Source organism: Triticum aestivum, chromosome 6B, assembly GCF_018294505.1.
Source record: "Triticum aestivum cultivar Chinese Spring chromosome 6B, IWGSC CS RefSeq v2.1, whole genome shotgun sequence".
Classification (NCBI taxonomy): Eukaryota; Viridiplantae; Streptophyta; class Magnoliopsida; order Poales; family Poaceae; genus Triticum; species Triticum aestivum.
The window spans coordinates 280,334,641-280,347,085 of NC_057810.1; the positions used below are offsets into that span (position 1 = coordinate 280,334,641).

The 12,445-nt window shown below is 47.5% G+C and overlaps 1 pseudogene; it reads right to left on the reverse strand.

The window, feature by feature from the left end:
- The window catches only part of LOC123139169 ((6-4)DNA photolyase-like), a 69,450-nt pseudogene that overhangs the window by 29,997 nt on the left and 27,008 nt on the right, over positions 1-12,445 (reverse strand).

The window sequence follows — 12,445 nt, forward strand, 5'->3', positions numbered from 1 at the left end:
AGACTTGTAAAGGCTTCATTCAATCCGCTTTTGGCAGATGAAATCCTCTCAATCACCGTACCCATTAAGGTGCAATGTGTCTCTGGGATGGCCGCTTGCCCCAGCAGACCCATCAGTGTGTCCGGCTGTATGCCGGATAATCCCGGACTCCTCCTATCGTTCTCCTTGGGAGCTGAATAGCCCGAACCACGGGCAGCCGAAGTGTCAACTTCTGGCCTCGGAGGATCGGGAGAAATCCTCCGTCACGACACCTCGGGGTCGTCCGCCCCATGGGACGGGGAGGCAGGGGGAGGCGTTTCGCTCTCCATCATCTCCGGAGGAAGATCCCCCGAAGACGAACTCTGTGGAGAAGGGCTACAAGCTGGATTGCAACAAATATATTTCGGTTACTATCCTCAGAGACAAAACGGGATATGTTTACCAAAGTACTCTTTTACTTACAGCTCGTTGGAGGGCTGGCCCTCTTGCGGGCACTACGCGGTAAGGACGCCCCCTGGGGCAGGGCCCCTTGGCGAGGGTTTCTTCCCTCGTTTGGAAGCCTCCATTTCCAAGTCTTCAGAGGCGGCCCTTTTCTTACCTTGAGGAGAGGGGATTTTCGGTTCCCCTCCCCGATTATCCTCCTTCGCGGAGGCACTTACTCCTCCGATTCGGATGTGTAGAATGTGAGGCCCACCTGTGGCTTCTCTATTCCTCCCCTCGTCTTCTCCTGATGGCACCTAATATGGCGCGCGCTCAAGCATCCTGGTCAACAAAGGATCCGGCGAGCCTTCGGGAAGAGGGGCTGGACACCTAATCCTCTCCGCCTTCTTTAGCCAGTCCTGGCAGAGAGCAATTTTTTAGAATGATGTTATAATTGTTGGAAATATGCCCTAGAGGCAATAATAAAAGTGTTATTATTATATTTCCTTGTTCATGATAATTGTCTTTTATTCATGCTATAACTGTATTATCCGGAAATCGTAATACACGTGTGAATACATAGACCACAATATGTCCCTAGTGAGCCTCTAGTTGACTAGCTCGTTGTGATCAACAGATAGTCATGGTTTCCTGACTATGGACATTGGATGTCGTTGATAACGGGATCACATCATTAGGAGAATGATGTGATGGACAAGACCCAATCCTAAGACTAGCTCAAAAGATCGTGTAGTTCATTTGCTAGAGCTTTGCCAATGTCAAGTATCTCTTCCTTCGACCATGAGATCGTGTAACTCCTGGATACCGTAGGAGTGCTTTGGGTGTATCAAACGTCACAACGTAACTGGGTGACTATAAAGGTGCACTACAGGTATCTCCGAAAGTATCTATTGTTTTATGCGGATCGAGACTGGGATTTGTCACTCCGTGTAAACGGAGAGGTATCTCTGGGCCCACTCGGTAGGACATCATCATATGCGCAATGTGACCAAGGAGTTGATCACGGGATGATGTGTTGCGGAACGAGTAAAGTGACTTGCCGGTAACGAGATTGAACAAGGTATTGGATACCGACGATCGAATCTCGGGCAAGTAAAATACCGCTAGACAAAGGGAATTGAATACGGGATTGATTAAGTCCTTGACATCGTGGTTCATCCGATGAGATCATCGTGGAACATGTGGGAGCCATCATGGGTGTCCAGATCCCGCTGTTGGTTATTGACCGGAGAACGTCTCGGTCATGTCTACATGTCTCCCGAACCCGTAGGGTCTACACACTTAAGGTTCGATGACGCTAGGGTTATAAAGGAAGTTTGTATGTGGTTACCGAATGTTGTTCGGAGTCCCGGATGAGATCCCGGACGTCACGAGGAGTTCCGGAATGGTCCGGAGGTAAAGATTTATATATGGGAAGTCCTGTTTTGGTCACCGGAAAAGTTTCGGGCGATATCGGTATTGTACCGGGACCACCGGGAGGGTCCCGGGGGTCCACCAAGTGGGGCCACCGGCCCCGGAGGCTTGCTTGGGCCTAGAGTGGAAAGGGACCAGCCCCAGAGTGGGCTGGTGCGCCTCCCACCCTTGCCCAAGGCGCAGCTAGGAGGGGAGAGGGGAAACCCTAGGGCAGATGGGCCCTAAGGCCCATGCTCCCTGCGCCTCCCTCTCCTCCCCCTCCTGGCCGCCGCCCCCTTTGCCATCTAGGGCTGGCCGCACCCCTTTGGGGTGGGAAACCCTAGAGGGGGGCGCAGCCCCCTCTTCCCCTATAAATAGTGAGGCATAGGGCTGCCCATAACACGCGATTCGATCTCTCGTTGGTGCAGCCCTGCCCCTCTCCCTCCTCCTCCTCTCCCATGGTGCTTGGCGAAGCCCTGCGGGATTGCCACGCTCCTCCACCACCACCACGCCGTTGTGCTGCTGTTGGATGGAGTCTTCCTCAACCTCTCCCTCTCTCCTTGCTGGATCAAGGCGTGGGAGACGTCACCGGGCTGTATGTGTGTTGAACGCGGAGGTGTCGTGCGTTCGGCACTTGATCATCGGTGATTTGAATCACGATGAGTACGACTCCATCAACCCCGTTCACTTGAACGCTTCCGCTTAGCGATCTACAAGGGTATGTAGATGCACTCTCCTTCTACTCGTAGCTGGTTTCTCCATAGATAGATCTTGGTGACACGTAGGAAAATTTTGAATTTCTGCTACGTTCCCCAACAGTGGCATCATGAGCTAGGTCTATTGCGTAGATTCTTTGCACGAGTAGAACACAAAGTAGTTGTGGGCGTTGATGTTGTTCAATATGCTTACCGTTACTAGTCCAATCTTGTTTCGACGGTATTGTGGGATGAAGCGGCCCGGACCGACCTTACACGTACTCTTACGTGAGACAGGTTCCACCGATTGACATGCACTTGGTGCATAAGGTGGCTAGCGGGTGTCAGTCTCTCCCACTTTAGTCGGAACGGATTCGATGAAAAGGGTCCTTATGAAGGGTAAATAGCAATTGGCATATCACGTTGTGGTTTTGCGTAGGTAAGAAATGTTCTTGCTAGAAACCCATAGCAGCCACGTAAAACATGCAAACAACAATTAGAGGACGTCTAACTTGTTTTTGCAGGGTATGCTATGTGATGTGATATGGCCAAAAGGATGTGATGAATGATATATGTGATGTATGAGATTGATCATGTTCTTGTAATAGGATTCACGACTTGCATGTCGATGAGTGTGACAACCGGCAGGAGCCATAGGAGTTGTCTTTATTTATTGTATGACCTGCGTGTCATTGAAGAACGCCATGTAAACTACTTTACTTTATTGCTAAACGTGTTAGTCATAGAAGTAGAAGTAGTCGTTGGCGTGACAACTTCATGAAGACACGATGATGGAGATCATGATGATGGAGATCATGGTGTCATGCCAGTGACAAGATGATCATGGAGCCCCGAAGATGAATATCAAAGGAGCTATATGATATTGGCCATATCATGTCACTACTCTATTTGATTGCATGTGATGTTTATCATGTTTATGCATCTTGTTTGCTTAGAACGACGGTAGTAAATAAGATGATCCCTTACAACAATTTCAAGAAGTGTTCTCCCCTAACTGTGCACCGTTGCTACAGTTCGTCGCTTCTAAGCACCACGTGATGATCGGGTGTGATGGATTCTTACGTTCACATACAACGGGTGTAAGACAGTTTTACACAGCGAAAACACTTAGGGTTAACTTGACGAGCCTAGCATGTACAGACATGGCCTCGGAACACGGAGACCGAAAGGTCGAGCATGAGTCGTATAGTAGATACGATCAACATGAAGATGTTCACCGATGATGACTAGTCCGTCTCACGTGATGATCGGACACGGCCTAGTTGACTCGGATAATATAATCACTTAGATGACCAGAGGGATGTCTATCTGAGTGGGAGTTCATAAGATGAACTTAATTATCCTGAACATAGTCAAAAGACCTTTTGCAAATTATGTCGTAGCTCGCGCTTTAGTTCTACTGTTTTAGATATGTTCCTAGAGAAAATATAGTTGAAAGTTGACAATAGCAATTATGCGGACACTAGAAAGCTTATGTCCTTAATGCACCGCTCAGTATGCTGAACCCCAAACGTCGTTTGTGGATGTTGTGAACATCGGACATACACGTCTTGATAACTACGTGATAGTTCAGTTAAACGGTTTAGAGTTGAGGCACCAAAGACGTTTTCGAAACATCGCGAAACATATGAGATGCTTCGAGGGCTGAAATTGGGATTTCAGGCTCGTGCCCATGTCAAGAGGTATTAGACCTCCGACGATTTTCTTAGCCTGCAAACTAAGGGAGAAAAGCTCAATCGTTGAGCTTGTGCTCAGATTGTCTGAGCACAACAATCACTTGAATCGAGTGGGAGTTGATCTTCCAGATGAGATAGTGATGTTTCTCCAAAGACATTGCCACCAAGCTACTAGAGCTTCGCGATGAACTATAAAATATCAGGGATAGATATGATGATCCTTTGAGGTATCCGCGATGTTTGACACCGCGAAAGTAGAAATCAAGAAGGAGCATCAATTGTTGATGGTTGGTGAAACCACTAGTTTCAAGAAGGGCAAGGGCAAGAAGGGATACTTCATGAAACGGCAAATTAGCTGCTGCTCTAGTGAAGAAACCCAAGGTTGAACCCAAACCCGAGACTAAGTGCTTCTGTAATGAGGGGAACAGTCACTAGAGCGGAATTACCCTAGATACTTGGTAGATGAGAAGGCTGGCAAGGTCGATAGAAGTATATTGGATATACATTATGTTAATGTGTACTTTACTAGTACTCCTAGTAGCACCAGGGTATAAGATACCGGTTCGGTTGCTAAGTGTTAGTAACTCGAAATAAAAGCTACGAAATAAAAGGAGACTAGCTAAAGGTGAGCTGACGATATGTGTTGGAAGTGTTTCCAAGGTTGATGTGATCAAGCATCGCACGCTCCCTCTACCATCAAGATTAGTATTAAACCTGAATGGTTTATTGAATCTCGATCGTAGTGATACACATTTTCATGCCAAAAGATATAAGATAGTAATGATAGTACCACTTACTTGTGGCACTGCCATGTAAGTCATAATGGTATAAAACGCATGAAGAAGCTCCTTGTTGATGGATCTTTGGACTCACTCGTTTTGAAAAGTTTGAGACATGCGAACCATGTCTATTGGTGCATATGCATGAAGAAACTCCATGCAAATGGACCGTTTGGACTCACTTGATTTTGAATCACTTGAGATATGCAAATCATACCACATGGGCAAGATGACTGAAAAGCCTCGTTTTCAGTAAAATGGAACAAGATAGCAACTTGTTGGAAGTAACACATTTTGATGTGTACAGTCCAATGAGTGTTGAGGCATGCAGTGAATATCGTTATGTTCTTACTTCACAGATGATTCGAGTAGATGTTGAGAATATTTACTTGATGAAACACAAGTCTGAATTATTGAATGGTTCAAGTAATTTCAGAGTGAAGTAGAAGATCATTGTGACAAGAGGATATAATGTCTATGATATGATCATAGAGATGAATATCTGAGTTACGAGTTTTGGCACACAATTAAGACATTGTGGAAATTGTTTCGAAATTAATACCGCCTGGAACACCATAGTGTAATGGTGTGTCCGAACATTATAACTGCACCCTATTGGATATGATGCATACCATGATGTCTCTTATCGAATTACCACTATCGTTCATGCGTTAGGCATTAGAGACAACCACATTCATTTTAAATAGGGCACCACGTAATTCCATTGAGATGACACCGTATGAATTATGGTTTAGAGAAACCTAAGTTGTCGTTTCTTAAAAGTTTGGGGCTACGACGCTTATGTGAAAAAGTTTCAGGCTGATAAGCTAGAACCCAAAGCGGATAAATGCATCTTCATAGGACACCCAAAACAGTTGGGTATACCTCCTGTCTCGGATCCAAAAGCAATAAAGGATTGTTTCTTGAATCAGGTCCTTTCTCGAGGAAAGGTTTCTCTCGAAAGAATTGAGTGGGAGGATGGTAGAGACTTGATGAGGTTATTGAACCATCACTTCAACCAGTGTGTAGCAGGGCACAGGAAGTTGTTCCCGTGGCACCTACACCAATTGAAGTGGAAGCTTATGATAGTGATCATGAAACTTCGGATCAATTCACTACCGAACCTCGTAGGATGACAAGGATGCGTACTACTTTAGAGTGGTACGGTGATCCTGTCTTGAAGGTCATGTTGCTAGACAACAATGAACCTACGAGCTATGGAGAAGCAATGGTGGGCCCAAATTCCGACAAATGGTTAGAAACCATGAAATCCGAGATAGGATTCATGTATCAGAACAAAGCATGGACTTTGGTGGACTTGCCCGATGATCGGCAAGCCATTGAGATAAATGGATCTTTTAAGAAGAAGACGGACGTCGATGGTAATGTCACCATCTATGAAGCACGACTTGTGGCGAAGAGTTTTTCACAAGTTCAAGGAGTTGACTACGATGAGATTTTCTCATCCGTAGCGATGCTTAAGTCCGTCGGATTCATGTTAGCACTAGCCGCATTTATGAAATCTGGCAGATGGATATCAAAACAAGTTTCCTTGCCAGTTTTCGTAAGGAAAGGTTGTATGTAATACAATCAGAAAGTTTTTGTCAATCCTAAGGATGCTAAAAGGTATGCTAGCTCCAGCAATCCTTCAATGGACTGGAGTGAGCATCTCGGAGTTGGAATGTATGCTTTGATGATGATCAAAGATTTTGGGTTTGTACAAAGTTATGAGAAACTTGTATTTCCAAAGAAGTGAGTGGGAGCACTATAGAATTTCTGATGAGTATATGTTGTTGACATATTGATGATCAGAGATGATGTAGAATTTCTAGAAAGCATATAGGGTTATTTGAAAGGTGTTTTTCAATAGAAAACCTGGATTAAGCTACTTGAACATTGAGCATCAAGATCTATGAGGATAGATCAAAAACGCTTAATGGTACTTTCAAATGAGCACATACCTTGACATGATCTTGAAGGTGTTCAAGATGGACCAGTCAAAGAAGGAGTTCTTGCCTGAGTTGTAAGGTACGAAGTTAAGACTTAAAGCTCGACCATGGCAGAAAAGAGAGAAAGGACGAAGGTCGTCCCCTATGCTTAAGACGTAGGCTCTTCAGTATGCTATGCTGTGTACCGCACCTGAAGTGTGCCTTGCCATGAGTCAGTCAAGGGGTACAAGAGTGATCCAAGAATGGCTCACAGGACAGCGGTCAAAGTTATCCTTAGTAACTAGTGGACTAAGGAATTTTCTCGATTATGAAGGTGGTAAAAGAGTTCGTCGTAAAGGTTACGACGATGCAAGCTTGACACCTATCCGGATAGCTCTGAGTAGAGAGACCGGATACATATAATAGAGCAATAATTTAGAATAGCTCCAAGTAGAACAGTTGTTTGGAATAGCTCCAAATAGAGTGTGGTAGCTGCATCTAGGAGATGACATAGAGATTTGTAAAGCACACACGGATCTGAAAGGTTCAGACCCGTTGACTAAAACCTCTCTCACAAGCAACATGATCAAACATAAAACTCATTGAGTGTTAATCACATAGTGATGTGAACTAGACTACTGACTCTAGTAAACTCTTGGGTATTAATCACATGGCGATGTGACCTGTGAGTGTTAATCACATGGCGATGTGAACTAGATTATTGACTCTAGTGCAAGTGGGAGACTGTTGGAAATATGCCCTAGAGGCAATAATAAAAGTGTTATTATTATATTTCCTTGTTCATGATAATTGTCTTTTATTCATGCTATAACTGTATTATCCGGAAATCGTAATACACGTGTGAATATATAGACCACAATATGTCCCTAGTGAGCCTCTAGTTGACTAGCTCGTTGTGATCAACAAATAGTCATGGTTTCCTGACTATGGACATTGGATGTCGTTGATAACGGGATCACATCATTAGGAGAATGATGTGATGGACAAGACCCAATCCTAAGACTAGCTCAGAAGATCGTGTAGTCCATTTTCTAGAGCTTTGCCAATGTCAAGTATCTCTTCCTTCGACCATGAGATCGTGTAACTCCTGGATACCGTAGGAGTGCTTTGGGTGTATCAAACGTCACAACGTAACTGGGTGACTATAAAGGTGCACTACAGGTATCTCCGAAAGTATCTATTGTTTTATGCGGATCGAGACTGGGATTTGTCACTCCGTGTAAACGGAGAGGTATCTCTGGGCCCACTCGGTAGGACATCATCATATGCGCAATGTGACCAAGGAGTTGATCACGGGATGATGTGTTGCGGAACGAGTAAAGTGACTTGCCGGTAACGAGATTGAACAAGGTATTGGATACCGACGATCGAATCTCGGGCAAGTAAAATACCGCTAGACAAAGGGAATTGAATACGGGATTGATTAAGTCCTTGACATCGTGGTTCATCCGATGAGATCATCGTGGAACATGTGGGAGCCATCATGGGTATCCAGATCCCGCTGTTGGTTATTGACCGGAGAACGTCTCGGTCATGTCTACATGTCTCCCGAACCCGTAGGGTCTACACACTTAAGGTTCGATGACGCTAGGGTTATAAAGGAAGTTTGTATGTGGTTACCGAATGTTGTTCGGAGTCCCGGATGAGATCCCGGACGTCACGAGGAGTTCCGGAATGGTCCGGAGGTAAAGATTTATATATGGGAAGTCCTGTTTTGGTCACCGGAAAAGTTTCGGGCGATATCGGTATTGTACCGGGACCACCGGGAGGGTCCCGGGGGTCCACCAAGTGGGGCCACCGGCCCCGGAGGCTTGCTTGGGCCTAGAGTGGAAAGGGACCAGCCCCAGAGTGGGCTGGTGCGCCTCCCACCCTTGCCCAAGGCGCAGCTAGGAGGGGAGAGGGGAAACCCTAGGGCAGATGGGCCCTAAGGCCCATGCTCCCTGCGCCTCCCTCTCCTCCCCCTCCTGGCCGCCGCCCCCTTTGCCATCTAGGGCTGGCCGCACCCCTTTGGGGTGGGAAACCCTAGAGGGGGGCGCAGCCCCCTCTTCCCCTATAACTAGTGAGGCATAGGGCTGCCCATAACACGCGATTCGATCTCTCGTTGGTGCAGCCCTGCCCCTCTCCCTCCTCCTCCTCTCCCATGGTGCTTGGCGAAGCCCTGCGGGATTGCCACGCTCCTCCACCACCACCACGCCATTGTGCTGCTGTTGGATGGAGTCTTCCTCAACCTCTCCCTCTCTCCTTGCTGGATCAAGGCGTGGGAGACGTCACCGGGCTGTACGTGTGTTGAACGCGGAGGTGCCGTGCGTTCGGCACTTGATCATCAGTGATTTGAATCACGATGAGTACGACTCCATCAACCCCGTTCACTTGAACGCTTCCGCTTAGCGATCTACAAGGGTATGTAGATGCACTCTCCTTCTACTCGTAGCTGGTTTCTCCATAGATAGATCTTGGTGACACGTAGGAAAATTTTGAATTTCTGCTACGTTCCCCAACAATAATAAACATAAAGGATGATGTGTTCGGTAGCCGAAGTACTTACCTGGGTATCCGGATGGTTGCAGTTGAGACCCGCGTCCTCGGTGGTGTCCGGACACTTTATTCGTGATCCGAAGAATGACCCATACATCTCTTTGAGCGTCATGCCGAAGAATTGTTGAACGATTCGCGGTCCTTCCGGGTTGAACTCCCACATACGGAGAGGACGACATTGGCAGGGCAGGACTCAACGAACCAGCATCACTTGAATTATATTGACAAGACTTACATCCCTCTTGAGAAGGTCTCGGATGCGGCTTTGCAATGTCAGCACGTCGTTAATCGGCCCCCAGTCAAGCCCCTTGTTGACCCATGACGCCAACTGTGGCGGAGGGCCCGAGCGGAACGCTGGAGCAGCCACCCGCTTTGTACCTCGGGGAGCTGTGATGTAAAACCACTTCCGCTGCCATAAATCAGAAGTTTCCGCGAAAGAACCCTTTGGCCATGGGGTGTCGGCACCTTTGCTTATTATAGCACCTCCGCACTCCGCGTGACGCCCGTCAATCACCCTCAGCCTCACATTGAAGGTCTTGAGCCATAGGCCGAAGTGGGGGTGATGCGGAGGAAGGCTTCACACACGACGATAAACGACGAGATGTGAAGGACGGAATCCGGAGCTAGATCGTGGAAATCTAGTCCGTAGTAGAACATGATCCCTCTCATGAAGGGATCAATGCTAAAACCTAGCCCTCGGACAAAGTGGGAGATAAAAATGACACTCTCATTGGGTTCAGGAGTGGGGACGACCTGCCCTTGAGCAGGTAGCCTATGCGGAATCTCGGCGGTGAGACACCTAGCCTCCCTAAGTTTCTTGACATCCTCCTCTGTGACGGAGGAGGCCATCCACCGGCCTTGAAGGTTGGATCCGGACATGGTTGAAGGTCTGAAGCGCTTAGCTTAAGCCTTGGGTGTTGGAACTCGAGGTTTGGGAGGGGAAGGATCAAGTGTGGGAAGAAAAGGACATGCCTTGGCCCCCTTTATAAAGAGGACGAATATCAAGCGTCCCCCGTATGACCGTTTGGGACTTGCCTAAAATCGAGGAGTCATATTAAACAAACACGGTTGGGTTACCCACACCTGTATTGATGAGAATCCTGGGATAAGGGGGACACGATCTCTGCTTCTACAAGACGTGCCAATAGAACCGCCTCGCATCACGTGTAATGGCTGGTTATGAAAAACGGTTCGAACAAAGATCGGGCCATGGTGTGACGTCTCGCTATGAAAAGTCGTCAGCAGATTAGATTTGTGGAATATTGTGCTTTCTATGGTGGTATGTGGAATTTGTTTTGCAGAGCTGGACACGATTCTCGTGTTCTAAATCTTCTATGGAGTATTCGGAGAAGGAACCCGCCTTCCAATGCAGCGGACTCATCGTCATTGAAGCCTGGTTCAGGGGCTACTGAGGGAGTCCTGGATTAAGGGGTCCTCGGACAGCCGGACTATATGCTTTGACCGGACTGTTGGACTATGAAGATACAAGATTGAAGACTTCGTCCCGTGTCCGGATGGGACTCTCCTTTGCGTGGAAGGCAAGCTTGGCAATTCGGATATGTAGATCTCCTTCTCTGTAAACGACTTTGTGTAACCCTAGCCCCCTCCGGTGTCTATATAAACCGGTGGGTTTAGTCCGTAGGACAACAACAACAATCATAATTATAGGCTAGCTTCTAGGGTTTAGCCTCTACGATCTCGTGGTAGATCAACTCTTGTAATACTCATACCATCAAGATCAATCAAGCAGGAAGTAGGGTATTACCTCCATCGAGAGGGCCCGAACCTGGGTAAAAACATTGTGTCCCCTGCCTCCTGTTACCATTAGCCTTAGACGCACAGTTCGGGACCCCCTACCCGAGATCCGCTGGTTTTGACACCGACAGCGGCCAGGGCAGGCCGTGCACCCCCTCCCCCTTGGGTCCGAATTGGACTAGGGAAGGGGGGCGGCGCCCCCCCTTTCCTTCTCCCTTTCCCTCTCCTTCCTTCCCCCTCTCTCCCTCTTGGTGGAATTCTACTAGGACTAGTAGTCCTAGTAGGACTCCCCTTGTGGGGCGCGCCCTAGGAGGGTCGGCCGGCCTCCCCTTGCTCCTTGATATACAGGGGCAGGGGCACCCTAGAACACACAAGTTTCTCTCCCAACCGTGTGCGGTGCCCCCCTCCACAGTAACACACCTTGATCATACCATCGTAGAGCTTAGGTGAAGCCTTGCACCGGTAGCATCGTCATTGATACGTATCCAACGTATCTACTTTTCCAAACACTTTTGCCCTTGTTTTGGACTCTAACTTGCATGATTTGAATGAAACTAACCCGGAATGACGTTGTTTTCAGCAGAACTGCCATGATGTTGTTTTATGTGTAGAAAAGAAAAGTTCTCGGAATGACCTGAAAATCCACGGAGGCACTTTTTAGAATTAATATGAATTTCTGGGAAAAAGAAATACACCAGGGGGCCCAGGGCCTGTCCACGAGACAGGGGGCGCCCCCCCCCCCCCCTTGTAGGGCGCGCCCTCCTATCTCGTGGGCCCCCTGGACCTCCACCGACCTCAACTCCAACTCCATATATTCACGTTCGGGGAGAAAAAAATCAGAGAGAAAGTTTCATTGCTTTTTGCGACACGGAGCCACCGCCAAGCCCTAATCTCTCTCAGGAGGGCTGATCTGGAGTCCGTTCGGGGCTCCGGAGAGGGGGATTCGTCGCCGTCGTCATCATCAACCATCCTCCATCACCAATTTCATGATGCTCACCGCCGTGCGTGAGTAATTCCATCGTAGGCTTGCTGGACGGTGATGGGTTGGATGAGATTTACCATGTAATCAAGTTAGTTTTGTTAGGGTTTGATCCCTAGTATCCACTATGTTTTGAGAATGATGTTGTTATGACTTTGCTATGTTAATGCTTGTCACTAGGGCCCGAGTGCCATGATTTCAGATCTGAACCTATTATGTTTTCATGAATATATGTGTGTTCTTG